Source organism: Rousettus aegyptiacus, unplaced genomic scaffold (genome assembly GCF_014176215.1).
Source record: "Rousettus aegyptiacus isolate mRouAeg1 unplaced genomic scaffold, mRouAeg1.p scaffold_m13_p_10, whole genome shotgun sequence".
NCBI classification, from domain to species: Eukaryota; Metazoa; Chordata; class Mammalia; order Chiroptera; family Pteropodidae; genus Rousettus; species Rousettus aegyptiacus.
In genome coordinates this window covers 51,670,594-51,697,825 of record NW_023416285.1, presented here as the reverse complement: position 1 = coordinate 51,697,825, position 27,232 = coordinate 51,670,594, and the positions used below count along the sequence as shown (strand labels likewise).

The window sequence follows — 27,232 nt, the reverse complement described above, 5'->3', positions numbered from 1 at the left end:
TGTTTTGACATTATTTCTTGTACTTGGTTTTCTGGACCACTAACTTGTGTCTCAATAGGGACTGAATATTTTTATTATCTAATCATGTGTTTAAGCTACAAGAAGTGTTTTCTGTGCAGTATGTATTCTTATAATTTAATTCAGGTGTTCATCTGTCTCTTCCCCAGTACTTCTCATTCATTTTCATCTCACTGTTCTGATTGGGTGAATTTCACTGCCCTGTCGTTAAATTCACTGATCCTTTCTCCAGCTTTATGTAGTCTGTTGTTGAGCCTCTCTACTGTATTTTTCAGTTCAATTATTGTATTCTTCATCTCTGTGACTTCTATTTCTTACATTTTCTACCTCGTCATTGAAGTTCTCATTGTGTTCATCTCCTCTTCTTTTGAGTTCAGTAAGCATTGTTATGGCCATTACTTTGATCTCTTTATCAGGAAATTACTTATCTCTGTTTCATTAAGATTTTTTTCTGAGTTGTGGAACATATTTCTTTGTTTCTCCATTTTTGCTTGACTCTCTGTGCTAGCTTCTTTTTATTAAATAAAACAACCACCTCTCCCAGTCTTGAAGGAGCCTAGGACATAAATGTTATCATTCAACCCTGCCCTAGCTCTTGGTTGTTTCTTAAACCTTTGTGATTGGCCAAGCAGCACAGCCTATTTTATTTTTCAGTGGCTCCTAGCAATTAAGGGTGTGACAAGACCAGTCAATGTCCCAAGGGCAGAATTTCAGTCGGTGGGTAGATTCAGGATGATTGAAAGCCAAACCCTCAGGCAGAAGCTTTTAAAGTATGCAAATATACATAGTCCTGTGAGACCTCAAGTGCAAGTTTTTCTGGTCACCAGAGCCAGGAGACCTAGTGGTATCTCTTGGGTGGCAGTGGTAAAAATTGAAGTTCCGGATAGGAGCGAAAGCTCCCTTCTAGCAGGTACTGGCTTTCTGGAGCGCGGTGGAAGGGAAGCACAAAGATGGTGCCTGCTGGCTAGAATGGAGCAGAGGGAGAGTGTATAGATAGGGCCCACTGTGAAGAAGAAAGAAAAAGAAAAAGATGGCACTGGCCAGCTAGAATGTGAAGAGGATAGTTGTGGCTACAATGAAGCACAGGGACTTCTTTTTCTCTCTTTGTTTTCTCTTTTTCTTGTAGGCACCAACAAGAAAAAAAAATAATGAGAAAACAAAGAAATATAAAAAAAAGAAAATGATGTCACCTGCTGGCTAGAGCACGCCAGAGTGAGAGTATAAAGATGGTGTTCACCAGCAAGCAGGGCGCTAGATATATGCTAAATTAGATGCCTGCCCTTCAGGCCAACACTTTAAGATTGGCAAAAGAGCCTCATCCACACAAAGTCTGGGTGGTCTGGATGCCTCCCCATTGGCTGCCTTTGCACTGAACCACAGGATAGGCGAGTCCGTATTTCTGAGCCCTTTAAAAGTCATTTCTTAAATCATAGCCTTATTGGTCTCATGGACATCAAACTCCCTTGATTTTCAAAGCTAGAAAACATTTAGGGGCTCATGTCTCGGGCCCAGGTCTTAAAAGATGAGGTATCCAAACTGGGGTTCAAACTCTTCATTTCTCAGAGAGAATCAGCGCTGGGGATGGGTTTGTGGTGAAATTGCGTCCCAGCTTCTCCTACCTGCTTTTGTGCGGGCCTTCTATTATTCACCAGACGCATAAGAGTTGCTCAGATAGTTTTTAGGTTGTTTTTTTTTTTTTCCTTAGAGGAAGTTGTTCCATATATAGCTGCATATTCAGTGTGTCCATGGGAGAAAGTGAGCCCAGGATCCTCCTACTCCCGCCATCTTAAACTGGAATCTCCTCCTCAGAACTTTTATTTTTGTATTTTCATGTCATGTGTTTTGATGGCTCAACTTGTTCTTTCTCTTTCTTCACAGCTTCTTTGGGACTTAGATGTTATTGTTCAGATAGCATAAAAGGTAGTGAGACTCACAGGCAGTAAGAGGCAAAAGAATTTCAGGATTTAGGGCTTGTGATGAAAAGGCAGGGTCCCAGTCCTATAAAATTTTCCTTCAGTTTCCTACCCTGAATGTCAAAGCAGATGCAAATGAGCCTTTCGGGTCTCTCTAGGTCTGTGGACACTTAGGGAGGGGAGACCTAGCACACTCACTGAAATTTAGGAGGATGTTCCCCTAGAACTTTACCAGTATAAGTGCCCTGGCTTTCATAAAAAGTACTTACAAAGTGCTTTGTAATCCAAACAAGCCTGGTACCAGTTTTCTCCAAAAGAACCCCACAGTGCCTAAAGCCTCACCCACTCCCCATGGCCCACAGGCTCAGCAGATGCCTGGCTCAGCAAAGTCAAGTAGCTTCAAATTGGAAGTGGAAGAAAGGGAGCTGTATTCTCATCTCTGCATTCCTAGAATCACTCAAATTTATTTATTACAGAACACTTTCACTGAAGGACAATTATCACCATCCTAGTAACCAATATTCAGAATTTGAGGTTTGCAGAACATTGGGAAATATAGATAAGCATCCCCTCAAAGAGCACCTTTAATGTAAACTGACTTTTTTTGTACACGCAAAACTTTTATAATGCAGGCTTTAGTTATCATATATGTTACAAAAATAGTGCTTTTGATAAACCAAGAAAGAAAATCACTGAAAAGAAAAGAAAAGTAAAACAAATGTCTGTAACTTTGCATGATCTTATCCACATATTTTGAAAACAATTTCACTATTTGGTAAGAATTCAAATAAAGGCATACACAAATTTAATACTCAGAAGAGAGAAAAACTGGCACGAGGGCATTCTCTGCTTGCCAAGCTGAAAGAATGTTATTGAAGATCCCTTACATAAATGTTCCTTGACCTTGGAGTGAACCAACAGGTCTTAAAAGTCGCATTAGCCAAAAAAAATCCCATAGCAAATAAAGTTTTTAGATGAATGCATCAGATTTGTTTCCCTCTTCAGTCTAAAAAGGAATTACCCATCAACCATTATCAGGCTTAGCAACTTAAAATTTTCAGGTTGTTTCTCGAAGTCTGTGATATAGAGTGACCATTGTTCCAATCCTAAAAGAAAGACAGGGGTCAAGTAGCTGATGAAAAAATAACTTACATGCTTATCATAAGATTGCTACCTGAAACAATCTCTTCTCAAAATGGCCAGTCTCCATATTCTGTGATCTTCTTATAACTTGGGTGGTAGCTTTTAGGACACCTAACAGTGGGAGTTATTTTAAAATCTACTGCAGAAATGAAATGTTTCAAATAATATTTTATTTGGAAAAAAATTTTTTAAGTTGCAATAATTGTGTTAAATTTATACAATAAATAAGATTATTAGTCTAATAGAAAAGATTAACAACCGATTATTCTGGGAGTTACAGAGCTTTTTCATTAATGCTTTGATCACGTGTTTAAAAGGCACTGTCGCATTTCCTAGATTGTCTTTTTTCTTCCCTGTTCTGCACGAGTGGAGCGCAAGAACGCAAGGTGTTTAAGATTTTCGAAAGCATTTAAATGTGTTTTTTCATTATTTATGAAAAGATATGAACAATTTTTTTTTTTTTTTATCTACCAGAATTTAAGAATGGTGTTTACAGATATAGAACTTCTAAGTCATACCCCCATCAGGCCCAACTTTCTCCTCAAGTGTTAACTGACAATTTAATGACACATTTCCATTCAAGTAACTAGGTTCTGAAGACAAATGTTAAACTTCAAAACAAATTAAATAGTTCAAAAATTCTGGGAACATTGCAGAAAAGCTGTGATTTTGTTTATTGAAGGCTTTTAGAAAAAGATAAACATTGAGGTGCTGTAGAATTCTGATGGTGCTACGAGAGGAAATGATTAATCACAGGCCAAAACTCATTTATAACACCAGCTTTGCCATTGTTGGGGCTTAAGTAATTTTTTATTCTCTCCTCCTCTGTTGGATACATTTAGCAGTTGCTAAGGATGAATTTGATTAAATAACAAATACTCCAAATCCAAAATACTTTCTGGAAATTTCACTAAAGTAAATAACAGAAACAAATGCCTTTCAACTTGATGGCAGCTCCTTCCAATTTCTTCTGCTTTTAGTGCCCCTCCTCCCCCGACCAGTAAGCAGAGCTCAGCAAAGGGGTCTCTCCCTTCAGTGCCTCCACTTAGCTGTCACTGCAATTCAGGGGACAGCAACTTCTGTCCTCTCCACATTTGTTTCTTCCAAAAAAGAAGATGCATAATGTAATGGTTAAGGGGTTTGGAATCAGGCAATCATGATTTCCAGATCTTACAATTTTCTGGACCTCTTCTAAGCTTCAATGTCCTCATCAGTAAAACGGCTTAATAGTCCTGTCTCACAGGCTTACCATGAAGATGAAATGGGATAGGTCTGTAAAGGGCCTCGCATAGCGTTTGACATATAGTGATCACTCATGAATGGCAACTGAAAATACACAGCCTCTCTTTCAAGTCTCTTCTCCTCTCCCTTTCCTCCCTGCCCTGGAGATATCCAGAAAGGAAGCATTGGGATGAGACACTGCACTTGCTTTTCCTGGTGCATCAAGCCCTTCCCCATCCTGTCGTCTGTTCCACAGTTTAAGGAGACAAGAACTTCCATAATCAGACCTTTCACATTCTCTCAGCCTTATCTCCTATCACTTCTCTACTCCACAATGAACTTTTCTCCAACTGTCCATCCAAACAGTCCATGCATCTCCAAGCTCTATGCAAATTGTTTTCCCTGCCTAGGAGGCTCCTCTCAACTTTATTTTGCCAAAGTCCTACTCAATCTTTAGCATAAATGTAACTTACTTTGTGAATTTATAGTGCACCTCCATCAGCCGTCTAAGTTTCTCTCTCATCAATACTCCCATAGCACTTTGCACTCAGCTTTTTTAAGCCAAGGATCATCTTGGAGTTTAATGATGAACTGCTATGTTTGTCTTTCCTAGAAGAATGTGAGTCTCTCTGTGGTGGGACATATGCTACCTTAGCCCAGTGTCCAGAACTTAGTATTCAAAAAAGTACTTGTAATTAAAATGAATGGACATTCACCTTCTCAATTCTCTTATCAATCTCATCCTTTCCCATTCACATAAAATCTCATAATCTCTATTGCTATGTTTACAGCTCTGAAAACATGAATGACACAATATACACATGCATCAAATATACCTTAAACTTATACAGAGTAAATTATACCTCAATAAAGCTGGAAAAAAATGAATATGTAAATCATGAAAAATAGCCACTGACACCCTGCCTCAGTTTGGCTCCCTGCAAAGCAGACTCTGAAATAAGGATCTTTAATGCAAGCAGTTTATTTGAGGGATGATCCCAAAAACATTGGTGGGAAAGAGGGGGAAGGGAGACAAGGAAGGGGAGGGAGCCAATAAAGGTGAATTATCAAGCCAGTCTCACATGGGTGACTGAGATGGATTCTTATGGGAAAACAGTATAAAAGAGAATTTTCTCACCAAGGAGTAAAGGAGCTCAAGACCTCATCCTAACTCCAGATAGTGAATGGTGAGAACGTCTTCTGCAGTGTCAATCCCCTGGCCCTTCCGCCTGCCACGTGCCCAGGCAGAGCAGCCACGCCTAGCTTTGGAAAAAATATCAGGCAAAGAGAGGCAGACTTGGCTGGTCTCACTGAAGTGATGAGACCTGAGGAGTAAGAGTGGGACACCAACAGCAGCGCACACCTTGGGCATTGCCCCCGTGGGAAGCTCTACGGTGACAAGCGTGACGTTTACATAGCACGAGTTCCTTTACAGAGATAGCAAGCCAACACTGACAGAGAAAAAATGGGTTTTTACAATAGCTGTTCCTTATTTATAGTTTATTTTTAGAACTGTGGGTTCAAAGAATACATAAATGGAACATCTGAAGAAGAATGTTACCTGCAGACAGAAGCGACCCTCTCATATTCTCATTGCTCCAAAGGAAAGGGTCTTCTCCTTTGATGACCCACTTCAATATTTAAATGTCCTTGACTTTGAATAATAAAAATAGCTTAAATTTATCAGACATTTACTATGCATCAGGGTGCAAAGCTGAACTCATTTAATCCTCTCAACAACCTCATAAGTTAATTACTGTTATTATTTATACTTTTCACATGGGAAAACCGAAGGTCAGATGAGTTAAGGAATCTGCCCAAAGTTATAGATTGCTAGTAAGTGTTTGGAGCTGGGACTCTAACCCAAATCTCTTTAAATATAGTATTTATATCCTCAAATTATATTCAGTCAGTTCATTATCCCTGTCCTTAACAAAGAAAAAGATCTAGTCTGCACTTTTCATATGATTCTTCTTCAAACACACCTTCTTAAAGCTAAATCATATCCACTTCTTTGGCCATTCCTCATACATTATGTTTTCCTGTCTTTTACTCATGTATATTTCTGTCTCCCAACCTCTTAATACTCTGCATTCATCAACAAAATATGTCAAACTGCTGGGTATGCAGACTGCATCTAATTCCTGGCAAATCTATAAATCACAAAATTATTGTTAAAAAATTATCTATAAGTATTTATTTTTAAATCTTAAATTAAGCTAGCAAAATAAAAGCATCATGAAATTACTCCCAGCTTAAAAATTCACAGCATGTAGGACATAAGGCAATATTAAAGCAGAGAAAATTCATTACAATACTAAGAATAACCAAATGGTGCCTTGGGTGGTAAAAGTTTTCTGATTATGCTCACAAGATAGGGTAATAAAGAAAACTTACTTCTCAAACTCCACAATCAAGGAAAATTTTGTATTAAAGTTCATTTATGTTTGCAAATATGTGATAAGTTCTTTCAGCATGGGATCTTTTCCAAGACTCTTTAAAACCGGCAAAGTTTCTATTAATTTCATTTTACTTCTTTGCAATCAGATCTAGGGTATATGACAAGGTGTGGCAAGTTTTAAGTTTTCTTAAAGTTTAGCATTACTGTCACTCCAAGGGTCTTAAGCATCAACGGTTTTCAAAAATGTAATGATATACTAATCAAAACCACTAGTTTTTTAACTCTCTGCATTATAACCAAAATAGAATAAGTTTAATTAGGGAAAGCATAAACATTGGCTGTATGTCTATGATACTTAACCCTGAATAAGACAAGAGATGCAGCCACTTGTCCTGAGTGACTCTTGGTGCATATGATGGCTTTCTCAGTTTGCTCCTCCAGATCTACCTTCTGCATCCTCCTGTGTCCTTAGCACTGACCTACATGAATGCTATCAATGAGTTCCCTTGCCCTCTGCCTTTCAGTCGGGTTAATGTTATCAGGAGCACCGATTCTATCTATAACTCAGTTTTTAACATTATATTACAGAAATTTATTGATTCATTCATACAATAGGTATCTATTGAGTAACTACTATGTGTCATGTTCTGTATTAGTCATTGGAGATCCAGTTGTTGTTAAATAAATGTAGAGAAGATGTCTGATTCTAACATTTTCCCTTATGAATTTATGTTGAAAATATTTTTTTTACTTTATTAAATTTATAGGGGTTACATTAGTTAACAAAATTATATAGGTTTCAAGTGTACATTTCTATTATACATCATCTATATATTATATTATGTGTTTATCAAAATCTAATCTCTTTGCATTACCATATAACTGACCCCTTTACCCTTTTCTACCAAGAGTATTTTTCTACTATGCTACATTTATTGAGTAATTTTCCATCTAAAAAGTAATCAAAGACCATTAACAAATGAGTGTATAAATGAAATATGGCACTTACATGCAATGGAATATTACTCAACCATAAAAAGGAATGAAGTACTGCTATGTGCCACAATGAGCATGAACCTCAAAAATATCAGGCTAAATGAAAGAAGCTAGACATAAAAGGTTACATATTATATGCCTCCATCTTCATAAAATATCCAAAGTAGGTAAATCCATAAAAACTAAAAGCAAAAAGAAGATTAGGGGTTGCCAATGACTATGGGGAGCAGGAAATGAGGGGTGACTGCTTACTGGATACGAGGTTTTGTTTAAGGGGATGCAAATGTTTTGTAACTACATAGAGGAAGTGTTTACACAACAGTGTGAATGTAGTAAATGCCAATGAATGGTACACTTTAAAATGGTTAATTTTATTTATGTGAATTTCATCTTAATAAAAATAATTAATCAAAGATAAATATACTTGTTAGTCACCATTCTATCAGTAGAGGTAACCAGAGATCACTGTATTAAGAAAGATTAATTCCAGCTAAAAGCAAAAAAAAAAAAAAAAAATCAATCTTTAATTTGTTTATAAACTAATTTTTGTCTCCATTAACCAGATAGCTTTCTAACTACAGGTTCTATATTTAAATTATCTCTAAGCCAAGAAAAGAAATACTACTGATGGTTACACAAGCATTTCAGGCACTATACCATGTTCTATTATAAATCTGTATATTAACTTTCTGCTTTACATAATAAAAATACTCATGATAAGAAAATGAAGATCCACAACAGCAACATTATCAACAGTCATAACATCTAACATTTATTGAGTCTTTAATTATTGCCAGAATTAAGCTAAGTGCTTGACAATTATCATTTCATTCAATCTTCATAGTAACATAGGAAGTACTATTATTATCCTTATTTTTCATATGATAACACTGAGACTCCCAGAAGTCCAATAACTTCACCAAATTCAAAAATCCAGTAAAAAGCAAAGCCAAGTTTCATCAAGCAGTCTTGTCTCCAGCAACCTGGGTGGTTAACCTTTCTGCTAAATGGCTATGCATAAAGCACTGGTGGGTTTGCTAAACTCTCTTGAGTGTCCCTGATGCCAAACAATTCAGGCACTAATAAAAATGAGTGCCTAAGCCAAAGGCTGAGTGCTAAACCATGTGGTAGCCCAGGGTCCTAGAAAAGCCCAGACTTGGTATGTTAACCAGTCAATAAACCGAGACACTGTTTCTATCTAGTTGTTCTTTAATCTTAAAATAATATATATCTTTAAAATAACATATTTGAGCCTTTACAATATTGAGAAAGATATACTCAAACTAGAAAATGTATTTAAAATTACTCCTAAATAAATATTCTTTTTTAAAATAATTGATTTCTTGAATCGTTAAAATATCGACGTACATATTTATAAATAGGTTCTTCAATGGAGACACATAAAAGTATGCATATTGGGATATATTCCATTTAACCAAAAGGACAGAAGCAACGTGGGGCCTATAAAGTTGCATTGCCCTGGACAACTGTGTGATCCACCATGACCCATAAGAGTTTTGGTCAAGAGACAAAATTTTTATATGTTTCATCCAATTGACTTAATATCAAAGCTCTATTTAACCCACAGCATCAGTTCTACATGACATATGCTATTTTTAAAAGTAATTGTAAAATAAAAGTTCCATTTATGTAATCCTTGGGAGAAATAGGTCAGTATTATTATCAAGCATTAGTTTATTGAAACTTTTAAATTGCCAGACATGTGCAGCTGATTTTAGGTCTTATTATAGAAAACAATAACACAAAAATATTACCCTTCATTTCACGAGAATTAGAGCATGCAGTTTCCACTTGGAATTCTTTACAATCATTGCTGTGACTATTTAAATGCACATTTCCCATGTATAGCTCACATAACATTAAAGAAAGATTAAGAAGAAAGTGTACTGAACAACCCAGATATGTCCTAGTAAAAATGATTCTTCATCTGAAACTCATAAAGATCACTCAGACTGCTTGGAGAATAAGAGTTCTAATTAATTACATTTTCTGGATTATAAGAAATACTTCTATATTTCCATACAGTTGAGACACTTCTTAAAAAGTGTCTGTGTTGACTTTACTATATTTGTAAACACAGCAAAGCAAAGTGATCATCTCTGAGCATTAAGAATTTTGCCAATTTCTAAAAATATTCTTAATATTCTCACCGCAATTAGCACAAAGTAGACACTCAAAAAATGTGTTGACTCATTGGAGATGCTCTTGATACTGGTGAATAAATAAAAAAGATTACAATAGATATTACTCCCAGAATATTCCCTGAAGTTTATTAACTTCTTTACATCCAGCTTGTCTCTTCATACTTGTGTTGGGAAGGAGTCTATGAAATTCTAAGTTCCTGCTTTGCTCACAGTCCCTTTTAGAAACAGCAGCCCCAAGAGACAATTTCTACGAAAGGTTGCTGTAATTCACACTATCTATGCTGAGTGAAATCTGCTATTCTGGCCTCAGAGAGGAGTTTCCAAGTTAAGGGCAAGTCTCCAAACAATGAGGGTATGGAGAGGGCCACCACCTACAAAGTGGCTTCTATTACTGCGGCCAGGCCAGGAACTGCACTATAGTTAGTGACAAACAGACCACATCAGCTTACTTTTTTCTTGAGATGTTTTAATTCTAGTCTTGGAAATTTGGGGACCCCAAGTGATTATAGTTGAAGTCTCTGTGATCCCTAGCATCCTTGCAACAAAATCTCACATTCCTGTCACAAAGTCTCATTACCTAGAATCGCAACATACTAGCAAAAGAAAAGTACTAAATAATATATGCAGTATACAGATTGATTCTGATCAATGCTTAATAATTAGTCAATTTAAACCTAATCAGTTCTGATTTTATTATATAGACAAAAATAGAGCAGTGGAAAGAATATGGATTTTGGAATCAAAATTATGTTTAAATTCAGATACCTTGACTTTACCATTTAATAGAATATCGGGTAGTATTAGACAAGTCACAGTAAACCTCAGTCTCCCATCTTTAAAATGTGTATAGTAAGTCTTACTTCACAGATTCTTACAAGGAGAGAGGCTGGTACAGGAGTCTGTCACACAGGCAGAACTCAAGAAATGTTCGCTCCCTTCTCAACCCGTCCCTGATTCCCTATCTTAACTTTTAAATGTATTCATGCCCCAAGATCCAACTAACTAACATTCTCGCTAACAGATTTAAAATAATAATAATAATTATTATTATTATTATTATTATTAATAATAAACAAACAAACAAAAAAAACACAGGTACAATTAAAGGAAAAATTCTGAAGTAGACAGAAGTATTGAGGGTTGAGAAAGGGGGACAAGAGACTTTCAATGGTAACAATTATTATCTTTTGCATATCAACATTGGACTGTCTTTTTGTTCACTTTGTAAGTGCTACTTAAAATCAGGTCATACTTTCCAAGACTAACAAATGGAATTTAGAATGGGAAAATAGTCTCTGTTGTTTTATCCATTTCCCTAAGAATCCAAAAAAAAAAAAAAAAAAAATCATAGAGAAATCAAACCACGACCAAAAGAGTATGACATCTTAAAAACTCTATTTCACCTAAACTTCATCAAACTTTTCATAAACTCACCTTTGGTTTCAGATAAAACTTTCTTATTTTGTCTAACTGAGCCCCTCTGATTCTTCTAATTATAAATTCAGCTCATGTTCTCAGAATAGGATTTTTTCTCCCTAGGGCCTTCAATTTCCATTTAATACCCTCTGCTACTTTTCTCCAAAATCCCTATAACAAATATTAGCTTACATGCAAGGAAACGCAAGCAGAGTTTCAAAATGGGCCAGGGGCAGCATTCTTAAAAATAACTCTGAAGAACAACACTCACTTATCCAATAACAACATGAACAGAATTCAGAATAGTTATGCTGTGGGATTTGTACATTTATTGCTCTTTGAAAAGGTAAAATAAACATGAAAAATTCCATAAAATCCTAACCAAAAGTCACCTGCCATCACTACCACACTGTCCTTTCCAATAAACACGTATTGGCAGAGGCAAGAGGGAAATCGAAGTTTCTTGCCTCTTGAAGTGACAAGCACATTCTTTCCTCATTCGCCAAGCTGCTTTTCTCCCTCTGAAGCTCCAGCTGTTCTCGAAACCCAGACATTGTTCCCTTCACTGGCTGGCCTCTGGCTCTAACTCTCAGCCAAGACTGTTTCTCCCTGAAATCTCTTGGGGACACTAGCAGCCAGGACTTGGAAGACTGTGCCTACTTAAAGCGAGTTGCATTTTTAGCAGGGAGAGAAAGAGGGAGAGCAAGGGGGAGATAGATGAATGGGAAGTACTGTGTGACAGCACAAGAACTCAAGACAATTGTGTTGGGGTGATGCCTGACGCTCCAGTACCGCCAAGTGATGGTTGACGATTCTCATAGTGGTTTCCAGACTGTGAGACTATGGGATCTTTCTTCACTGTTGTTCACTACCTGGAACCCCCAAGTTTTACTGTGGAAAATAAAAAATGCTCACAAGATAAGTATGTCTATTATGACTACAAGTTCTTTCACTTATCATATGAATGAGAAAATCCATAGGACTATGGGATGCTGGGGGAGGAGCATTAAACCCACCTGTTTATATAAATAAGCTCCACAAAGGATGATGTGATTAATTCTTCTTCAGAGATTATAAAAAGTGAATTGTTTATGTTTCTTCCAATTAATAATATTCTTCCCTTGGCCACAAATGTGGTAAAGGCAGGAGAAAAGAAATACAACAGCACATTCATTCGCTTCCAAATTGCAGGAAATCAACAATCAGAAGAAAGAGGAAATACCTGCAATTTTTTAGAAATTCTGGTTTAAAAAAAAAATGTGAAAGCTTTCCTATGTCCAGACTATCCTGACTTAATATGCAACCAAGAATATTTTTTTTAACTCCACACACAGCTCTTAACCACTGTCTGCAGTGCTTCTTGAACATATAACACATGAACCTGTCATTAACAGGTGCTAGCCAAAGACTACCTGGATTAGTTAGCATATAGATTTCAAGATGTGTGAAAGGAACCTGAAAACATAGGTTTAAACATGATTTTAGTCTTATTTCTCATTCTTATAACAGTCTTATTGCACACAGTCCAGAGGCAAGAATTCTGGCTCTATTTGTGTCACCACCCCAAGGACATTTCTGTCATCCACATGGTCCAAGGTGATCTTCATTCCAGCCAGTGAAAAATGTGAAAAGGGAAATAAGTTGGGGTGTGGGGTGGACCTACCACTTTCCTTTAAGAGTATTACTCAGAATTTGCCTATATTATTTCCACCTACATTCTATGAACCATAACATTGTTACATGGCTATTGTCTGAAACATAGTGTTATCTTTATTTTGGGTATCCATGTGCCAGCTAATATATCAAGAATTCTATTAATTTACTTCAAGAATCGGCAAACTAAATCCATGGGCCAAATCTGGCCCACTGCCTGGTTTTAAGTGACCCACAAGCTAAGAATGGTTTTTACATTTTTAAATGGTTGAAATATCAAAAGAAGGCTAATACTTCATGATGTGAAAATTATACAAAATTCAAAAATTTCAGTGTCCATAAATAAATTTTTATTAGAACGCAGCCATGCTCAATCATTTAAATGTTGTCTACGGCTGCTTTCATATTGCAAGGGCAGAGTTGAGTAGTTGTGACAGAGACCACATGGCCCACAAGGCCTAAAATATTTACTATCTGGCTCTATATGAAAATGGGTTTCAGACCCCACTTTAGAGGAAAGGGGGGGGGGGGCGGGACAGGTATTGATGGATAACTAGCTAACTTGGCCACATGAAAGTGATGAAATTGGGAGTAGAGGAGGGTGGCTTTTTAAAGGAGTTATAAATAATTTCTATTTTTAAAAAAGTTTGTAATATGGTTTTATTAGTTATTCATTTATGCATTAAATATTATCCCCAAACTTAGTTTAAACAGTAAACATGTATTATTGTTTCTATGGGCCAGGAATTTAAAAGTAACATATTTAATCTGCATGGCTCTGGCTCAGAGTTTCTCATAAGGTTGTAGTTAAGATGTTGGCAGAAGCCTGAGTCTCATCTGAAGGCCTAAGTGGGGCTGGAGGAGCAACTTTCAGATGGCTCGCTCCTATGTCTGTCTGCAGGAGACCTCATTTTTGCTACACAGGCTTCTCCTAGCATGGCAGCTAGCTTCTTCCACAGTGAATTATCTGACAGAAAGAGACAGAGACAGACAGACAGACAGACAGAGAGGTAGGGATAGAGACAGAGAGAGACAGAAAGACAGAGACAGAGAGACAGAGATAGAGAAAGAGACAGAGACACAGAGAGACAGAGACAGGGATAGAGAGAGAGAGGAGAGAGAGAGATAAATAATTAGAAAGTCACAGAACTTTCTAACCCCCTATATTCAAAGCCACACACTGTCACTTCCATAATATCCTTCTAATCGGAAGAATAAGTCCAGCCTGGCCCACGCTCAATGGAAGGAGAATTAGTTTGCAGCTACTGAAGACAAGAATATCAAAGGACTTGTGGTCATTTTAAAATCACCACGGTAGTATTTGAGGGGGAAAAAAGTAAATAATCTGTCTCCAGATAACATTAGGGAGCTGAGGCTGGCGATTGTGACATAAGTATAAGTTACTTGACCAGGAAGAAGATATAAGGCTTACATTAGAAACAGCAATCAGGTTTTACCACCTCATAGATTCCAATCAATTGGTAGTAGTTGCCTGGAGTACTATGTTGAGGAGGATTCTGATTGATAGCAATCAGGTCTTCACATTTTCTATCATTGGAGTACAAAAATAAAATCTCCAAAGTTGAAACAATGAGAAATGTTATAAAGTTTATAAAGCCATGGGTCTTGGGCAGCTACCCAGGGTGTTCCTTTGGGATTCGAGTTTCCCATTAGATCCCTCTCTCTCACCATCAAGTCTTCCTTCCACCAACTAGTATTTACTGAGCACCTACATTTGTACATAGGCTTTCTGGCCACCGTAGATAAAATAGGGAACAAAATAAATATCTCACCCTCATGTTAAAATGCGAATTTATCATTTCTGCAAAAAAGTTTTAATTTTTCTTCCTCCTCCTTTCTGAAAGTTTCATGTTTTAATTCTGCTTACTATCTAACTGCATTAGATATTCTAGGTCAATATGAAATAATAGTGATTTTTCATGTTTCTGGTCCCTGAATTGCAGAGTTACCCAGACTATGCCTCACATAGTGTTTCCCTTGTGTATTAATAGATATAACTTGAAAAAAAGGATTTTGGTCTACGGTCATGCCACTCTGAATATGTCCAATCTCATCTGAGCTTGGAAGCTAAGCAGGGTCGGGCCTGGTTAGTACTTGGATGGGAGACCGACCACCTAGAAATACCTGGTACTATAGGCATTTAAAAAAAATAAAAAGAATTTTATGATCACATAAGGTTAGGAAATGCTGGATTAAAATAAGTTAAACAGATTTCTCTACTGTAGACAATTTAAAATAAAAAGAATTTTATGATCACATAAGGTTAGGAAATGCTGAATTAAACTAAGTTAAACAGATTTCTCTACTGTAGATAATTTTAATGGGTCATGAACCATCAGAATAAGGACGATATAGCACATTGTATTTCCAGAAGTTAATTGAGTTTAAAACTCAGTGTGTTTTGCTTTGTTTTTACAAAATACTTATTCAAGTGATCTGGCAAATGCTTTTGAAGTCACTGTTTCTTTCAGCCACATCAGTTCTCTTATTTCCCTAAGACCTTAGAGTTCATTGCAACACATAAATGTCTACTATTATAGCAATATACAAATTCTAAAAGGAAAAAAAAATAAATAGTGGCAATTATCCTTATAGAGAAATCTGTTAATATGAGTATTTTAAACCCATACGAGTATTTTAAACCACATAACTTATAATTATATACATAGAATGTTTGCACATACATATATTTTGACAAAGATATATGTGTGTTGTGTGTATATGTAGGTCTACATCTTGGAGTCAAAACAACTTTCCAAAACTGCCTGGAAATACATACTTACTAAGTGCACACAATGTGTCAGATATGTTTTAGCAGTAAATACAATGATGAGCAAAAGGGAGTTCTTTACAAATATTAACTCATTAATGTAATTAATAGCTCAGAGGTTCTGAGGACTAAAATCATGAAACACACTATTATCATAATAGTTTATGAATAACAGTAAAGGATATAAAAAAAAAGCTATATTAAGGGCTCTGCATCATTTAGGACTTGTGTGCACTGTATGTAACAGAAATCTAATGACAGTGGCTTAACCAAGTAACCTCATATAATTTACCTCGCATAAAAAGAAATACAGAAATGAGCAGCCCAGGGGTTCCATGGTGTCATCAGGGCCCCAGGATCCTATTTCCTTTCGCTTCTTCATTCTCATTATGTAGCTTAATTCCTTATCCTTGCTGTGGGATGCTTTCAAGTTACTCAAACTCACTATCTGCTTTCTCTAGGCAAGAGCAAGAAGGAAGAGGGAAAAAGAAGACTCTAGAAGGTTTCTTAGATTATTTCATCAGCTGAAAATGTCATGTTGTTACCCCACCTGCAAGCAAGTCTGGAAAAGTATTTTAGCTGGACCCATGAATGCACTGAGCAGAATTGTTTCTCTTAAACAAGAAAAAGAAATGAATAAGTATTTGGTAGTCTACTCACCATGTCTTTTCCAGACTCTTACCTAGTCCATGAGGGTCAGAGAAGGCTGAAACTAAGAATAATATTTTTTTAAAAGATAGATACGCTTGTTTCTTTCTAAATCATCTATTTATCATACTTCTAACCTCAAAATACCTTTACACTAGCAATTTACTTTTGTCATAAATACAAACTTCCATGGAATTCCTACTACTTCCTTTGAATGGCAATGAAATAAATGTGTAAATAATTTCTATTAAATGTTTGAAATTTTCAACTTTACTATGCTAAGAAATGATGGCTTGCTTCTGTTTTTATTTGAACTGTTTTTGCCAGCAAAAATAATTGTTCACATTGCTAGAGTAGAACATTTGCCAACACGAAAAAATACTGTATAGAATAGCATTTAGCATACCATAACACATACTTTCTTACTCTCACAAATCTAGTTTAAAACTTTAATTTTTTTATAGCTGTGGCCTCAATACTTCAGAATTTAAATTTTTTTTCAACTTTGTAGCATATAAAAGTACATGTGTGAGCTTATAGTGCCAAGAAAAGTTTTCTTAAAGTTATTGCATTTCTACTTGGAATTCTGGCTTCATTTTGCATAGTCCAGGCTGAATGCCTTCTTATCCAGAACATAGAAATACATTATTACAGTCACTAATCTCTCTACTAATGCCTTAAAATTTCTCTTTGACTCTCCTTGACACCCAAAGAGCACTTTTCTTTTTTATGTTTTTATTTTTCAGAATACTTATCCCACATTATCAATTTTCTAATATTGTATTCATCTCTACAAATGGCTGCTGGAAGATACTGGATAACTCATTTTTAACAAATTCATATCTCCAATGAACCCAAGATAGTTTCTAGAAACCATATTCCCCCCAAATATAATGTGTCAAAGTATCATCTATAAAAAATTTATTTCAAGTTATCCATAAAAGTACAGACCTTCCAATGTTCAATCATGGGGAAATTGTTATACATAATATGATGAACTAGTATGGTGCCATGAAAACTGATAATGATAAAGACTATATAACAACATGGGAAAATGTTTATGATTTAATATCCAGCAGATTAAAGCTTGAGGAAAATTGTAGCATTAGACAAAAACTAGAGGGTAATATGCAATAATGAAAATAATTATGGTAGAAGGTCTATAGTTTATATTTTTTCAGTTACTCAAATTTTTTTCACTATAGTCTGATTATTCTTCAATATGCAAATGTTATTTTCAAAATTATAAAAAGGGGATAAAATAATTATTTAATGAAGAAAATCGTATCTCCTAGCATCTTCCTTTCCTATTTTTTTTTGACTCATTTATTAGATGCTCAGCAGCCTCCTCTGTCCCTCAAATGCCATCCTCTTCCACTTCCCTAAACAAGGGAGCCCCTTTTGGCCCATCTCTCATCGCAGGCCTTTCCCACTTTACAATCTCATCAGCCTGTCTGAGTCCCATTTCCACTGGCCCTGTTTACTGGCTAGATGCTTTCTAACTACCCATTTCCATTTGCACACCTTAATAATTTCTCAGTTCTAAGTAATGATGATGCTTCTTATGAGCATTGTAAGGACTAAAGAAAAAAAAGACATAAAGCACTTAAATCATGGTGCCTTTCACAGAGTTGTCCCCATTACAATACTAGTAGCAGTATTAATAACAACACTAATAGTATTCCTCCCAAATGCATACATGCACATTTTAACAAAGTTTTGATCAAAAGAGATATTAAGCAATAGGACAGACCCATGAGAAAGTTATTTGAACCAGAGCCAATGGGAAACAGGGTTAGGTAAGACAAGTGAGACTAAAGGGGGCTAAGAGATTATATTCAACTCTCCAACTAGTTAATTCCAGAGCAGAGACAGGATTCCAGTCTCTCGGGTTTCTGAAAGAGTGTGGTTCTCTCTGCATCTTAACATGCCCATCAGTGCTCAGTGCTTGCCTGGATAACTTAATAGTACAGCTGTCTGCTGAGATGAAATCTCTTCTTTGTTTTTCCTCATTGCTATTTATCTTTGTCAGACAATTCCATGGCTCCATGGACATTTGACCACCCACAAAGCAAGAATATACCTTTCTTTGTGCCTTTGGCTGTTAGCACATACGAATTGCTAATCCTTTCTTAAACCTCTAGTTGAACCTCACATTCTCATGGGACTCATATTTCCTCCAGAGGGCTCTTTAAGTAAAGAGCTGCTCCCTCTGTGTAGCCATTCCTGACTGCTCCTCATGCAGTGTTCATGTAAAAAATCATAGCCATTCCTGATTTCACCTTCCTCGTTACCCCTGTAGATCCTTTGGCCTTAATTTTAAGGTAAGAATACCATTGGGTTTTTCTGACCTTTTGAAGAAGATTGAGTGGGAAGGGGTGAGTTTTATTGGACACTGAGAGGAAGGTTCCTATAACACCAACACAAAGAGGTAATGTGGGAGAGCCAAAGCAAGCAGAGGATTTAAAACCAGCTGGAATACAGCCAGGAAAGAAGTTAACACCCTAGGCTTTCCATGAACTTTTCTACTGTGAGTTCTAAGCCAGAGGATCTTCATGATCAGAAATTACTGGAAACCTGGTTTCAAATGCACAGTAAAGATGATACAAAAAAAAAATGCCTCACAGGGAAGGTTTTACTTAGAATAATTAATTAATGACCACATTTCAACAACTCAAACTTACTTTGTGGATGTAAATGTATGAGTAATACCCAAAACCACAAACCTAGGAGCAATAAAAGACCTTAGGTTGAAAGTTCTACTGTCAGAAATATCCTGATTTCCCTCTGAGCAACTAGAAGATGAAAATAAAGAAATCAACAGGAAAACTCATAAATCTGTGATTCTGGAAGGATGGGATCACATTTTGTTGGGAGAGAAGGTGCTTTCCCTGGGTCCAGCAGGAGTTGCTTTCTGTGATGTTCTGGGAAGTGAGTCCAGAGAAGAAAGGTCCTTTTCAATTTCCATCTGGACTGCTCTACCTCTCCTGCTGGCTCACCCACACATTACCTCTGCCTGTAACCAGGGTGAGCGCCACGTGCCAAGCTACCGCTAGAATAGAATTACGCTTTTGGTGGGCCTATGCAGCCTCGAAACAGCTCTACAACCAGCAATAAATACCCAGGGGCCCAGCTGAAACTGATTTTTATTGACTCAGAGCCCAAAAGAAAATAGAGAACATACAAAATTATCAAGATTCTTAGTCAATTCTCTGGCTATGAGTTAGCAATTTCTTTCCTCTGCAACTCTAACTTTCTTTTTGTTAAGGGTTGAATTATGTCCCTACCTCCCTAAATTCATATGTTGAACTTTTAATTCCTAGTGTCTTAGAATGCGGCCTTACTTGGAAACAAGGTTGCTGCAGGTACAAGCAGTAAAGATGTGGCCACTCTGGAGCTGGGTGGATCTCTAGTACATTATAACCGATGCCCTTATGAAAAAGGGAAATTTGGACAATCTCAGAGAAGACACAAGAAGACAGAGATTAGACTGATGTATCTGTAAATCAAGAAATGCCAAGGACTGCTGACAAGTGAAAGAAATTAGCAGAGGCAAGGAAGGATTCTCCAATTTTCAGGGAGAGAATGGCTCTGCTGACACCCTGATTTCAGACCTCTAGACTCTAAAACCGTGAGATAATAAATTTCTGTTGTTTGAAGCTTCTCAGTCAGTGGTACTTTGTCATGGCAGCCCCAGTAAAGTAAAACCATGATCTATCACCCAAATTTGTCTAATGATCTACCAGTTTATTAAACAAAGAATTAGAAACTACCGCACTTTGAAAATCATTTGCTACACACCTCAGAGTTATTCATCTTTTCCATTTCTGAGACGAATTCCAACCAAGGATTCACCAAAACTTCTCACATAACTATTAACTTTACCTTTTACTCCTATTTAGAGCTTCCTTGTTTATAAGCGAAAGTTAAATTTTTAAAAGGGTGAAATCAACCCTAAATATTGGAAGTTAAATGTTTTAATTTTCCCCTCTCCACTGGTTATAAGGTATAAATTTTTTTAAAGAGGAATATCATGGCACTCATACAAATATAAAGTTAACATATGTCAAAAATTGTATTTAACTAATTAATTAATGAGGGAATAAATAATATATAAAAAGAATTGCTTGAAAAAAGAATTCAAATAGACATGTAAAGAGACAATCAGGAATACTAAAATGAATCTGCTAATAAATGCATAGAGTGGAATCAATTGTAATCTTCATCAAACAAAATTTGTTTCATTTTTTAAGGAATCACCATCCATTTTCTAGAACTAAGTGTTATAAAATAGCTCAAAGGCAATAAAGGCTCAGATTCCTAGAATTAGATAACCTGTGACGGTACATCAACCATAATCTTCCATTGAAGGGACACTTATTCTTGCCTGGCACATTTCAAAGTCTTTCACAATATTTCCTAGAATATCCCTCACTCATAATCATAATAATCTCAAATATTGTTCTTGATCACAAAATAAGACTTATCAAGTTTGTACTGGTTATTTACATAAGTTCTGCAAGAGTATTAATTATTTTTCAACTGCAGTATCTATTAATTTGCACTAACTCTTTTCTTCTGGAGGTCTCTCAAATTTTGGTGAGGTTGCTGACCAGAGAAAAAATGATCTTCCCTACCACCTGAAAACCTGGAACCTTGTAAACCAGGGAGGGCTTTGTAGGCTTTGGTTCTCTAAGTATAGTCCATCTTTGTTCCATAAAGTGACTGGTCACATGTGATGAAACTAGACTTGTTTGCCAATATGACACTGCAAATAAAGCCTTGATTACACAGTTAATTTGTTCAATTATGTCCCAGCTTAAAAAAATAAAAAGATTCTTATTAAACCTATACAAATAACTATATTGCCCTAAAAAGTAAGGAAACTCAATAAAAGTTTTTGATTTCGAGTTTAAGATAGGTAAGTTAAACAAACAAATAAAAACTAAATTGGGTTCTCCATTGTCTCCCACCTAACACTGAATGGATCTCTACAACCCACATACACAGATTTCCAAATAGTCAAACCGTAAAATCAAATTTGAAATCATTGTTGCCACCATGAGGGGAAATAACTTATTTGCTTTGTTCAAAACAAAACCAAAAACAAAATACAATATCAATAGAAAAGGGAAAAACCTAGAGAAAGAGAGATTAAGTAAAGCTCAAGTTTTACCAGCACTTGGATTCATTCCAAAACCCAAAAAAAGGGCGGAGAGCAGTGCTAATCTGGTCATGAGGTGTACTTCTCCTGCAGTGCCGTCGATCTGGTTTTGTCAGATGGATCCAGTCGTGTCTCCATGAATAAAGGGATAATTTTTTAAACTAAAATTATTATCCTCCTTTAAATTTAAATAAACATGTGTAAAAGAGTTTTATCTTTTATCTTTTTATTTTTTATTATTTGTTGGGGTAACATTGGTTAATACAATTATATAACTTTCAAGTGTACATCATAATTTGACATCTATATATTCTATTGTGTATTTATCACCCAAAGTTCAGTTTCCTTCAGCTCCCATATATTTGGTCCCCTTTGCCCACTTGACCCTGCCCCAACCCCCTATATTTGACCCCATTTACTCCATCTACCTCCCCCCTCCTTCCCCACACCCTATGCTCTAGTAACCACTAGCCTATAGCTCATGTCCATGAGTCTATGTTTGTTTGTCATTTGTTGCTTTTAGTTTATATCCCACATATAAGTGATATCATGTGATTTTCAACCTTTCCTGTACAGCTTATTTTGCTTAGCATGATTATCTCAAGGTTCATCCATGTTGTTACAAATAGCAGTATTTCATCTCTTCTTATAGCTGAGTAATATTCCATTGTATATATTGTACCACCACTTCTTTAGTCAATCATTTATCGTAGGTCACTTCAGTTGCTTCCATGTTCTGGCCACTGTGAATAATGCTGCTATGAACATCAGGGTGCAAATATCTTTATGGATATGAGTTTTCAAGTCTTTGGAGTAAATACCCAGTAGAGAGCTTGCTGGATCATATGGTAGATCAATTCGTAGTTTTTTGAGGAACTTCCATAGTAGCTGTACAAATGTGCAGTCCCACCGACAGTGTATGATGGATGGTTCCTTTTCCTCCGCATCCCCTCCAACATTTGTTACTTGTTCTGTTGATTATAGCTATTCTAACAGGTGTGAGATGGTATCTCATTGTGATTTTGATTTGCATTTCCCTAATCGCTAGCAATGTTGAGCATCTTTTCATATATTTGTTGACCATTTGTATGTCCTCTAGGGAGAAGTGTCTGTTCAGGTCCTCTGCCCATTTTTTGATTTTGTTATTGAGTCGTATAAGTTCTTTGTATATTTTGGATATTAGACCCTTATCAGAGGCTTTGCTTGCAAATACATTTTCCCATTCAGATGGTCTTTACCTTGTTGACGGTTTCTTTTGCTAAACAGAAGCTTTTAAGTTTGATATAGTCCCATTCATTTATTTTTGCTTTTACTTCCCTTGCCTTTGAGGTCAAATTCATAAAATCCTCTTTAAGTCCAAGATCCTTGAGTTTCATTCCTATGTTTTCTTCTCTGCATTTTATTGTTTCAGGTCTAATATTCAGGTCCTTAATTCATTTTGAGTTAATTTTGGTGTGTGGTGACAGACAACAGTCTAGTTTCATTCTTTTGCAGGTGGCCTTCCAGTTTTCCCAGCATCATTTATTGAAGAGGCTTTCCTTTCTCCATTGTATGTTTGTGGCTTTTTTTGTCAAAAATTATTTGCCCACATAAATACAAGTTTACTTCTGAACTCTCAATTCTGTTCCACTGGTCCCTCTGTCTGTTTTGCTGCCAATACCATGTTGTTTTGATTATTGTTGCTTTGTAGCATAATTTGAAGTCAGGTAGAATGATGCTCCAGCCTCATTCTTTTTCCTCAGAATGGCTTTGGTAATTTGGGGTCTTATGTGCTTCCATACAAATCTGATGATTTTTTTGTTCTATTTGTTTAAAAAATGCTGATGGGATTTTGATGGGGATTACATTAAATCTGTATAATGCTTTAGGTAATATGGCCATTTTAACTATGTTGATTCTTCAAATCCAAGAACACAGAATATCTTTCCATTTCTTTGTATCTTCTTCAATTTCTTTTAATAGAGTCTTGTAGTTTTCATTATATAGGCCCTTCACATGTTTCATTAAATTTATTCCCAGGTATTTTATTCTTTTTTTTTTTTTTTTTTTTGCAACTGAAAAGGGCATTATTTTTTCTACTTCTTTTTCTGACACTTCATTGTTAGAGTATAGGAAAGCTATGGATTTTTGAACATTGATTTTGTATCCAAATACTTTACTGTATTTGCTTACTGTTTCTAGTAGTGTTCTTGTGGAGTCTTTAGGGTTTTCTATATAGAGAATCACGTCATCCACAAATAGTGACAGTTTGACTTCTTCGTTTCCTATTCAGATGCCTTTTATATCTTTCTCTTTCCCGATGGACTCGCTAGGACCTCCACTGTTATACTGAATAACAGTGGCAATAGTGGACAGCCTTGCATTGTTCCTGATCTTAGAGGGGAGATTTTTAGTTTTTCGCTATTAAGAATAATGTTGGCTGAGGGTTTGTCATATACGGCCTTTATTAAGTTAAGGTACTTTCCTTCTATACCAATTTTATTAAGTGTTTTGATCATAAATGGATGCTGTATCTTGTCGAAGGCTTTTTCTGCATCTATTTATATGGTCATATGATTCTTATTTTTTAATTTGTTTATATGTTGTACCACATTAATCGATTTGCTTATGTTGAACCATCCCTGTGCCCCTGGGATGAAGCCCACTTGATCGTGGTATATAATCTTTTTAATATGTTGCTGTATTCAGTTTGCTAGCATCTTATTTAGGATTTTTGCAACTGTGTAAATGAGAGATATTGGTCTGTAGTTTTCTTTTTTTGTGTTATCCTTACAAGGTTTTGTTATTGGAGTGATATCGGCCTTATAAAATTAATTTGGAAGTATTGCCTCCTCTTTGAATTTTTGAAAGAGTTTGAGAAAAATAGATATTTAATCTTCTTTGAATGTTTGGCAGAATTCACTGGCGAAGCCATCTGGTCCTGGACTTTTACTTTTTGGTATATTTTTGATGATGGTTTCAAGTTCCATACTGCTGATTGGTCTATTTTTATTTTCCAGATCTTCTAGATTCAGTCTAGGAAGATTGTATTTGTCTAAATACTGGTCCATTTCTTCTAGGTTATTAAATTTGTTATTATATACTTTTTCATGATATTTATGCATGATCCTTTGGATTTCTGCAATGTCAGCCATAATTTCCCCTTTCATCCCTGATTTTGTTTGTGTCCTTTCTTCTTTTTTCTTTAGTGAGTCAATTTTTTTTTTTTTTAATGCCTATAGCACCTGGTCTTCCTAAGTGGTCTCCCATCCAAGTACTAACCAGCTCCAACTCTGCTTAGCTTCTGAGATCAGATGGGATTGGGCATGTTCATGGTAGCATGGCAGATAGATGGTTTGTCAATTTTATTAACCTTCTCAGAGAACCAGCTCTTCATTGCATTTATTTTTTCTGGGTTGTTTTCGTTTTCAATTTCATTTCTTTCTGCTCTAATTTTGATGATTTCTTTCCTTCTGTTGACTTTAGTCATCATTTGTTCTTCCTTTTCTAGTTTGTTTTTTTGTTTGTTTTGTTTTTTAAGATGAAGTGTTAGATTGTTTTGGGGGCTCATTTTTGTTTTTGGAGATAGGCCTGTAATGATATGAACTTTCCTCTTATGACTGTTTTTGCCGTGTCCCAAAAGTTTTAATATACTATACTACCTTTATCATTTGTTTCTATGTATCACTTGATCTCTTTTTATTTCTTCCCTGACCCAGTTATTCTTCAGTAGCGTGTTGTTTAATCTCCATGTATTTGTGGTTCTTCCTAATTTCTTTTTGCAGTTGATCTCTAGTTTCAAAGCATGATCAGAGAATATGGGTGGTATGATTTCAATCCTCTTATATTTGTTGAGGCTATCTCTCTGTCCCAGTATGTGGTTGATTCTTGAGAATGTTCCATATGAACTAGAGAAGAATGTATAAGCAAGATGTTTTGGGATGGAAGGCTCTATATATGTCAATTATGTACAGTTGGTATAATGTGTCACTTAAGGATGTTATTTCCTTATTAATTTTCTGTTTAGATGATCTGTCCATATCCGACAGTGGGGTATTTAGGTCCCCTACTATGATAGTGTTTTGGTCTGTTTCTCCCTTTAGTTCTGTTAGTAATTGCTTTACATATTTCAGGGCTCCCTGATTGGGAGCATAGATATTAAAAAGTGTTATATCTTCTTGGTGCATGATTCCCTTTATCATTATAAAGTGTCCCTCAAAATCTTTCTTTACATTTTTTTATTCTGAAGTCTATTTCATCTGATATTAGTACCACTACTCCTGCTTTTCTCAGAATGCCATTTGCTTGAAATATCATTTTCCACCTTTTCACTTTGAGTCTATATTTGTCTTTGGAGCTAAGATGTGTCTCCTGGAGGCAGCATATGGTTGGGTTTGGTTTTCTGATCCATTCAGTGACTCTGTGACTTTTTATTGGGCAGTTCAGCCCATTTAAATTTAGGGTGATTATTGAAATATAAAGTTTTCTTACAGCCATTTTATCTTTTGCTTTCTGGTAGCTCTGTGTTTCCATTGCTTCCTTGTCATTGTGTTTCTGTTTTCTTTATTTTCATTGGCTTTATGGGTTTTGCCTCTGGTTCTTCTCGTTTTATGTTATATAATTCAGTTCCGAATCTTTGGTGTGTGGTTACAAATATGAAAAAGATAGTTATATATATACAGTCATCCATTTTTTTTTCTGTGTGTGCACCTTCTCTCCTCTCCCCTTTGTGAATTTAGATCTTTGAATCCTCTCCTTTTCAGTCATTGTTATCTCAGTTTGTCCCTATGTATGCTGAATGTTCATTACTATCCTGTTAATGCAATTTTTTTCTTATTATTTAAGCTTAAAATGCCCTGTTCTTAGTAAGAATTGCACTCCTCTGTTTCTCTCTGCCTTATAGTCACTTTACTCCTAATTATGTTTTTATTTTTTTCCATTTTGTTTTAGGTGAGCTGACCCCTTTCAGTATTTCCTGTAGTGCAAGCCTCGTAGTGGAGAATTCCCTCAATTTTTATATGTCTGGAAATGTCTTAATTTCTCCTTCATATCTAAAGGAGAGCTTAGCTGGATATGTTATTCTAGGCTGGTAGTTCTTTTCATTTAATAGTTTAAATATTTGATTCCATTCCTTTCTGGCTTGTAAGGTCTGCGCTGAGAAGTCTGATGATAATCTAATAGGTTTTTCTTTATAAGTTACCATTTTCTTCTCCCTAGCTTCCTTGAGAATTTTATCTTTGTTGTTGATTTTTGATACCTTTAATATAATGTGTCTTGGTGAAGACTTTTTTGAGTTGAAATAATTGGGTGTTCTGTTGACTTCTTGAATTCCAAACTCCAGCTCATTCCTTAGATTTGGGAAATTTTGGTCCACTATTGTCTGAAAATGCTTTCTGGTCTCTGTTCTTTTTCCTCACCTTCAGTGATGCCCATTATTCTTACATTTCCTTTCTTGATGGTATCAGCTAGTTCTTGTATTTCTCTTTCATTATTTTTCATTCTTCAGTTTCTCTCTTTTTCCTTCTGATTTCTTTCTAGATTTCCATCTTTGATATCATTGATCCTTTCTTTCATTTGGTCGACTCTGTTTCCCAAGCTTGCTATTTCATTTTTCAACTCTTGCAGTGTGTTTTTTATCTTTAGATCTATTCTGTTCTTTTTGATGGTTTCAGTCTCCTTGCTCTGCTTATCTAGTTGTTTTTTCAGTTCCTGAACTTGTTGATA

The 27,232-nt window shown here is 35.9% G+C and overlaps 1 pseudogene; it reads left to right on the top strand.

Annotated features, from left to right (window-relative positions):
• Positions 1–14,963: 14,963 nt before the first annotated feature.
• On the top strand, positions 14,964–15,086 carry LOC118609065 (annotated as a pseudogene).
• Positions 15,087–27,232: the final 12,146 nt, after the last annotated feature.